This window comes from Mustela nivalis, assembly GCF_964662115.1.
Source record: "Mustela nivalis genome assembly, chromosome: 11".
NCBI lineage: Eukaryota > Metazoa > Chordata > Mammalia > Carnivora > Mustelidae > Mustela > Mustela nivalis.
The window spans coordinates 7,433,616-7,443,090 of NC_139030.1; positions in this window are offsets into that span (position 1 = coordinate 7,433,616).

Sequence of the window (9,475 nt, forward strand, 5' to 3'; positions counted from 1 at the left end):
AAATAAAAATTAAAAAAAAATTACTGATGTATATAAATATTATACATTTATATTAAATATTAAATATAAATTGATATAATTATTATATATTAGATACAAATATATACATTGTATAAAATATTATTATTAAATAATAATACCTAAAAGATCTGATCCCCAAGTAACAAAGTGTTAACGATTTATAAAATCTGGTGTTTGCTACATGAGAATTTGGTATTTTTTTCTGTACATGAAAAATTGATATTTTTTCTGTACTTTTGTCTATGTTGGAAATAGTTCACAAAAATTATATAATTAATGTGGTCTCAGGGTATATTTGAAGTATTTCATAGAAAAAGGAGGAAATTGTGTATGAGTCAGTAGAGAATTATTTATGGAGTACAGTAGAGCTTAGATAAGGGCCTGAACAACATTCTCAAAGCAGTGACAAGAAAGATTTCATGAAGAAGACAAAACTGCCTCTAATCTTTAATGCTTTGTAAGGATTCACAAGGGATGCTCACTGGGAACAGAAATTCCAGTTGGAAGAGATTGCATGAGCAATAGTATATGGATGTAGAGCAGCTGCTCTGGAAATGCCATGGCTGCAACAAGCTGCTGGTGAAGGCTTCAACAGCAGAGGAGGCGCAATGCTCATGCTTAAAGCAAGCAGAGGACAGTAGGCACCGCTGGTGTAGACATCCCAGGGTCTTCTGTTAAGTCAGGGACAATGCTATATTTTCCCTTAGAGGCACAACCAGCTTAGTTTAGAACTGTAGCAAGTCCTTTTTTTTTTATTTTAATTAATCCTCTCCTTTATTAGATACAATTATTTTCAATATTGATAATCCAACAAAAATAATATCAGAACAGAGAAGGAAATAAAGACAATGAAATCTTTAATAAATCTTTAAAGATTTATTTATTTATTTTAGAGAGAGAAAGAGAGAGGATGGGGGAAGGGTGGAGGGAGAGACAGTCCAAGGAAGACGGTACTAAGCATGGAGCCCATGTGGGGATCAATCTCACAACCCTGAGATCATGAGGCCAGCTGAAACCAAGAGTCCAACACTTACTTGTGTCACCCAGATGCCCCAAAATGTTCTTTTAATGACCTTCATCTTTGCAATCATGCCAATAAGAAACAAAAATAAATAAAGGTAATATAAAAGCATTGTAGTACTAAAGAAAGGTCAACAAATGACAGGGATGAATTTCTTGTTTAAAGATATTATTTGGAAGTGTGTAAACCTGGTGATACACAGACCTGTACCCCTGGGGATAAAAATATATGTTTATAAAAAATAAAAAATTAATAATTAAAAAAAAGATATTATTTGTATATGAATAACATTTCATGTATGAATTACATTTGTAGTTATGGAACATAGCTCCCATTTTTTGATGGATATGTTAGTTAATCTGATTATGGTAATCATTTCATGATATATGTATATTAAATTAACAAGTATGCTCTGAATATATATAATTTTTTCAATTTTATCTCAATGAAGCTGAAGAAAATTTTAACTCAGAAAGAATTCTAGTTGATCACAATGAAATAATTGAAGTTCCATTTCTTTATGTTTTCATTACTATGTGATGATTATTTATTTTCTTCAGGAACCTATGGCATGAACCACAGGCATTAGAGACACAGCACCAGGAGGAAGCATGAACAATTCCAACCCATTTCTAACTTACTCTTCACATGAATGTGCGCAATGAGTTCATTTGGGATCCATCTGGCCACTAACTCTTCTGTTTTCCCCTAATGGAGTGGGGAAAACCAGCTGTGGGTGCTGCAAAGGCTGGGGTACTTGACAAAAAAAAAAAATTGCCACCATCACAACCTCAAGGTAAGCAACACTTGCTCAGAAAGGAGAGGAATTTTAAGTTTAAATCTAGTAGAGTTTTGATTAATAACTGGTTCTGGAGATTTTAAATTGCTGAAATGAGACTCTGTTTGGGATCTAAGTAACTCCAGAATTTCAGTTACCTAAGCTAATCAGAAACAAAGTTTTGCACCAGAAGTAGAGAATGGATGTTCTCGCTTTCTTTCTAAGTTGATAATTCCTAGATATTAGTGGTTGGATTCATTCCCATCCCTGAGACCCAATATAGAACAGTCATAAAGTAGATTGTGAAAGTTTGATTTGATTACTATGTGATTGTGTTTGTGTGCTAGGGTTGCCATAAAAAATACCACAGACTGGGTAATTTAAAAGACAGATATCTATTGTCTCATAGTTCTAGAGGCTGGAAGTCCAAACTGGAGGTGCCGTCAGGGCAGGTGTCTGATGAGAATTCTCATCTTGGTTCATGGATGGTCAGGGCACATCACCTCTTCTTATTGCTTACAGGAACAGTGAGAGACAGCTTTCTGGAGTCTCTTCCTTTTCTTATAAGAAACCAGTCCTAACAATTTAGGAACCTACACCTACCTTAATTACCTCTGGAAAGGCCCTAACTCCTGATAGAGTCACACTGAAGGATGATGCTTTAACATAAAAATTTGTGGAGAGGGTGACAAAATTCGGTCCAGAAAACAATTCTGATAAAGACAACTGGCACGTACTCGTGAGTGCTGCATTTATGTATGTGGCAGCTGATGAGATGGGGTGAAGTGAGATTAACAGCTCTTTGGGAGGCTAGGGCAGTGAGGCAGGCCCAGGAAGAGAAGGGGCTGGTTAGCCCACTCTCCCCACAGTCCTCCTGTTTTCTCACCAATACCTTTGGAGAGGAACCTGCATTTCAAATGTATGTTTGAGCAAATCTAGTTTAAACAGAGCATATCTGAAAGAAAGTTTCACTCATGAGTTTTTCTCAAAACCATATTACAATGCCAAATAGAGAAAAGCTTTTACATTTATTCAAACTTACAGTTTACTGAAACTCATATTTATAATATAGTTAATTTGATGAGTGAAGATAGAAAATGAACTGAAACTAGAACAGGATTCTATTATAAGGAAACATTAAGATAATATAAAAGGACTCTTGGAAAGCAAAGTTATGATAGTAGAAATTCAAAGCTCAAAAACAGAATTGATAACCAAGGATAATACTCAGAATGAAAAGTGAAATGATGGAAAAATAGTCCAAAAAAAAAAAAAAAAAGAAGAAGAAGAAGAAAGAAAGAAGGAAAGAAAAGAAAGAGGTTGAGAATCAGACTCAGATCCCCAAATCATTCTGTTCCACAAAGACAGAAATCTGAAAGGAGAATTTTATGAAAGAACGCTTGAGCTTTTCAAGCCGCAGCCTAGAATGACTTTTTGTGGAAAGCACTTACACCAAGCAATATCATCATGGAATTTCAGAAAGGCAACAAAGGGGAAATCCTGAAAGGTTTTGAAAGTATAAATAAGCAGACATTCCATAATAAATGAGGAATGTATATGGTATAAGGCTTTAGTCCCTATACTACCGGAGGCTAACAGGGCTGTGGAGAAATGACTTCAAAATTCTAAGGGAGGGGCGCTTGGGTGGCTCAGTGGGTTAAGCCTCTCCCTTCGGCTCAGGTCATGGTCTCAGGGTCCTGGAATTGAGCCCCTCATCTGGCTCTCTTCTCGGCGGGGAGCCTGCTTCCCCCTTTCTCTCTGCCTGTTGCTCCGCGTACTTGTGATCTCTCGGTCAAATAAATAAATAAAATCTTAAAAAAAAATTCTAAGGGAAAAACAATTTCAAACTAAAAGCTCTGTCCCTCACCTAGTTAGTCATCAAGTATAAGAAAAGAATTAGGGCAGATGCCTGGGTGGCTTCATCCTTAAGCATCTGCCTTTGGCTCAGGTTATGACCCTAGATGAGTCCCGCATCAGGCTCTCTGCTTGCTGGGCAGCCTGCTACCCCCTTCCTATTCTCTCTGCTCCTTTCTCACTGTCTCTCTCTCAGTGTCAAATAAATAAGTAAAATCTTAAAAAAAAAAAAGTATTATAAAGTAAGGTCCAATTTTTTTTTCCATTCTTCTATTTTTTCTCAGTATACATTTGTCCACATGAGGGAGGAAAAAGGCAAGGTAGTCATGGTATTCGGGCCAAGAGAATAGAATGCAAAATAAAGCATAGTAAGTTTTATTTCCTACATGATAGTGAAGGGAAGCCCCAGGAGAACAGCTGACCTACAGGCCTGAGAGCAGAAGTCTTGACTAGAGCAGGCAGATCAAAGGCTTCAGAAGGGAAGGATGAAATGAACCTGCATGCCTGATGTGCTTTAGCATATTGAAAGGAGATGCACTCTGCAGGCAGTTTAATGATAAACTTTTGATAGGCCAATCAAGCAAGTAAAAGCATAAGAAAATAGAGATTTATAGGAGAATAAAGGCAATTATTGCATAGTAATTGCCCTAGGTTCACTAATATTTATGTACTCACAATGATATAAACACTGAATATTGATGTAAGCAACAATTGTGCATTAATTCTTCTGGGTGGGTGGCAGAGACTTTATAAAGAGGAGCTAACCCCTTATTTTCTATAGTAGAAAGTCATAATGATATCTCCCAACTAAAAAGTCAAATTTAGCAGCAGAAACACGTCATTTAGAAAAATAGGGGATGGTGCCAGAAGAAACAATTGAAATCGATTTAAGCCTTCCCTTTGGGGGTGTTAAGATCAGGTGAAGAGGTGGGTGGGCCTGAGAATGATTAGTTTAATTATAAGACATCAAAAAATTGTACTTTTTAAAATAGCTGTGGCTTTTAAGTTGGTTAGATGATTGTAAAATTTAATTATTCAATTAAAAGTTAGCTGTGGATACCTACTATGACTTAGGCATTGAAGTTGGCACCATAAGGGAACATAGGGGACACTGGAGACATTTCAGTATATATTCTGCAGAGAATCTGGAATTAAGAACCAAAGGCTTGTATATAAATAAACTACTTTCAAATGTAAAATTGAGTAGTAAGTGTTCTGGAGTACTATGTAGCCAAAGAAGGCAATCCCATGTCAATTTAGGTAGTCATGGGGAGCTTCATGGAGGAGATGAAATTTCTACAGAACTTGGAAAGAGACATTTGATGTGAACTGAAATGTGTTCACTGAACTCTGTCCCAAGTACTGTCCTTGATGATTTCTGTTTGTCCATTTAATTCTTGATCCAACCCCATGCAGTAGGCCTGATTATTATTATCCCCCTTTTACACATGAAACACCTGATGACCTAGACAAATTGTGTGTCTTCTCCAAACCACATAAATTGTAAATAACAATTTTGGGGTAAATGAGCAAGTTGTGTGATAGTTCTGTTTTCTCATCTGAAAAATAAATAAGTTAAACTATGTGAAACCCAGATTCGTCAATCTTACGATACCTGAATTGTGACTTTCCTTGAGTCTTGACTGGGGATGGGATAGGCAGAGCAGCAATCACCCAGCATAGTCACGTCTTGTTTTTACAATTTGAGTAATAGTACCCATTTTGCTCAAAGTTAAAAAAATAAAATAAAAAGAAGAAGAAGAAGAAAAAGAAGAAGAAAGAAAACAAAAAATGGATAGTGGTTAAGCCCCCAATGTTCAAAAAGTCATTAACGCACTAGTATTTGTTCTTATGACCACAGGTCCTCTCCATCACTGTTGAAAGGTAGCTATTGCTTGGTTTCTAGGTCAGTGACTTCTATGTTTGGAAAACAGCCCAGTTTATAGGTTCAAGAGGTTTTAACTTGGATTCTGAGTTGGACATTCTGGCTGGAAGCTTGACCCAGGGCGAAGCATTTACTCTCTTCATGAATGAACAGCGTTGCATGCATGTCCCTCAAACAATGAAGGTACTTGAGTCTGCATGTACTTACCCAGTATTAGGAGCTAAACCTGATATAACCAGACTCAGTCTGAGTTTCATCACTGCATATATTTTCATACTGACTGCTGAATGGAGTAAGATCATGGGATTGAATTCAAGCCCTGTCCTGGAGTCCTTGCTCTAAGACCTTGGTACTTAAATTCTCTAAGACTCTGCTTCTTTATCTAAACAACAGTAACGAAAAATAATAATGCCTATTCCGTGGAGCTGATGGATTAGAGTGAAAATAAGCATAAAGATCTTAGCACAACCTTTAACATTTTAAGATTTCAATTAATGTCCAATATTTTTTTTTATTTCATTTGGTTTTAATTTCTTAAAACTTTCTTGGAGAATTTATTAATATGTGTTTCCATCCTAACCCCAATCAACTCAGTGGTTACATGAGAATCACTCCAGAGTGTGTTAACTTCAGAATTAGCCACCAAGTTCGTGTTAACCAGCTATTTTGTACTAACTCCCAAACTTACATCTCTCCATTTTGGTTTTTTTCTACTCTTGGGACATTCCTTTTAAGATGGGACAAAGAGATGAATATAGTGATGTTGATTACTGTGAAGAACGTCTGAATCATATCACCTTGCATTGGATTTCTCCCTCTTCCAAATAGCTAAAAGAACAGAAATTGGAACAGTTATTTGATATTTTGAAGACTGGATTTTCTCATCAGCAAATTGGGAATGCAGGAATTTATTTTGCAGAGATATTGTGAGGATTAGTGACAATGCATGACATATAATGTGTAGAACATAAGCTCAATACAAGTTGTCACTGGTATGGCTGTTAACTAAAAGAAAGTATTAACTGATCATTATTTTTACTTCAGAATTTGATCACAGGAGACAGTAAAATTTATTTTCATTGTGTGTGTGTGTGTGTGTGTGTGTGTGTGTTTAAATGGGGAGGTATTCTATTGTATCCTGTGGTTCTTCCCCAAATCTTCTGAAAATGTTTCTGAACTCTCAGTAGACTTCACTTTTCTCAGGATATTCTCATAAATTGAGAAGAAAGAACCCAGGGGCACATCTTGTCTACTCCTTTCATTTCAAGGGGAAGAAACTGAGCCCCAGAATGGCAGAGGCCTGGCCTGGACCCACACAGTTCCAGAAGAGAATTCTGCCCAGTCTGAGGGGCTTCCTGTCTTTATGGAACAATGTTCATTGTTCTTTGTTTAGGTTTAATACCATATTCTGCTTTGTGACATCTCTTAAGTTTTTGAGATTACTGCAATGTACAAAGTAAACTCTGACAGTAATTTTTTGTTTTGTTTTGTTTTGTTTTTAAGATTTTATTTATTTGAGAGAGAGGGAGAACACACAGAGGAAGAAGCAGGCTCCCTGCTGAGCCGGGAGACTGATGCAGGACTCCATCCCAGGACTCCAGGATCAGGACCTGAGCTGAAGGCAGCTGAAGACAAGATTAACTGACTGAGCCACCTAGATGCTCGGAAACTCTGACAATTAAGTCACAGCCTTGTCATCCTTTTGTTCCGTGCTTCATTCTCCAACCTCAAGAAGGCATCATCTCTGTGCAGAAATGCACTCTTCTCTTCCCAGTTAATGTCTCTGATCTCTTTCAAACCAAGCTACAGAGCAGTGATCTTATCTGGCAGCTTGATCCATTTTCCACAGAGCTACACAGAAAAGCATCACTTAAAACTAATAGTCTCCTCAGACTGACAAATTTTGAATATTCAAATTTTTGAAGCTGGAAAGAGCACCATGTTGACTAAGCCCTCCTCAATTTTCATCTGAATGCTGCTAATTCTCCTAATTTCTCCTTTTGGGTCCATTTCCCTGTTTCATTATCTCCTCAGTATCCTATCTTTCTCCTGCCAGTAGGAGGTTCCTAGGATATGAGGGCATTTTATTCATTTGAATGGACTCAGTGGGGAAGTTCTTCCTGAAAAAAGGATGTAAGGACAGGCTGTGACAATTAGATGTCTTTAGCCTACATTTGTGACCATGAAAAGAAAAAAACAAATAAACAAAAAAATCAAGACAAAGGAGGCAATGTTATTTCATGACTCATACAGACATTCTGTAACTAAGACCATTTCTTGTCCAGAGGTGTGACAAGGAAGACAGGCAGAATTTGGGGAAGAAAGGCAGAGCTTGATGATGTGTCCATACCTCACCTTCTCCACACATTGCTCTCACTCTCAGATTTCCCTCTCATCCCTCAGACTCACCGAGCCTCAAATTCTGACCCTTTTACAGTGTTACCTTGGATTCCTGCCTTCATCCTGCTTATCTTCAGTTTCTGTATGTGGAAAATGGGGATTAGAGTGCTTCTACTTCATTCTGTGAAAATCTGGAATAGTCACTCAACATATCTGGTGGGCAGAAGCTACTGCTATTGTTGATGGGAAATAGGGGAAATGATGTTTCCTTAATTCTTTCCACTAGTAGTTAAATAAAACAAACAAAATAGTTTGAATTGCCATGGAATTCAAACTTATGAAATTAACTAATCAGATAAGTTTTATTAACCTAATAGAGATGTATAGTCTGGCCACAGGGGTACAGACCACCTGGCTCTGGGGGTCCTAAACAGACCAGATTCAACCACTCATCACTGACAAAATATAAAGGCAGAGAAATGAGTGATGGAGAAACAAGAAAGGAATTGATTTCAGTGAGCCCAACACCAGGAAGACAGTAGATTAGCTTTTCAAAGACTGTCTCCAAGATACCAAAAATACCTCCAGGTTTATGAACGGAAAATTTGAGGCAAAGGTGATGGGTACCTGCAGGTGGGCAGTGAAAGTTAAATTGATTACTGTCTTGGAGTCTATTATGGGCAGGGTCTTGCTGACTCAGAGCAGTCCTTATGGCTTGAGGGGGTAGTCTCCTTTCCATCAGGGGATTCTTTGCCCACAGGGTCTTTTTTTAGAGTTAAGAGAAGCTAGAAAGAAGGACTTAATCAAGTAGAAAGTTTGAGGTCAAAATGGAGGGAGTTGAAGTCCTCTTTCAGATTAAATTGAAGAAGATTGACTGATCCACAGATAATAGATTCCTGAGAGATTATCAATAGTGATACCAGTGGATAGGGATGGAAAAAGGTATGTTTCACTTTGTGGATGATGTCATGTCTTGCACAAAACATTTCTTGGTGTCTTCTGCCAAAATGCTACAATCCTGAGGCTGATGTACCTGATCCTTGCATTGTCCTCTATATATCACTCTTCAGTTTTCCCGTTCATCCCTTCAGAATCATCCAGGTTCAAATTCTTTATCATATTCAGGACACAATTTTAAAATTCTTATTGTTTTTAATCTATGCTATTTTTAAAAAGATAACTAATTTTGCCAGTCCTTACTTTTATTCTTCATTAAAATTGTTACATGTTTTTATGGTTGACTTAAGTTCATGGTGAAAAGTCAGTAAGGTGAAAGTAGTGTTTTTTCTGTTAAGACCTTTGTGTTATCAAGCTGGAGAAGTGTAAAGGCTCTGTAATACATGTGGACTAGCTCTCTTCATTTTACATTAGAGGAAACTGTTGTTGAAAGTAGAAGTATCTTGTCCAAGGCCAAATGATGTGTCAGGAATAGATTTAATGGCAGGATCCTGGAGACATTTTGGCTCCTAGGACAGTATACTGTCCACTTTCATTAATAGAAGTTAATTAATGAGGTTTGGGAGAAAATGTTTAATGCTCAAAACCATTGGTGTATATGGGGTAAACAAAGTTTGTT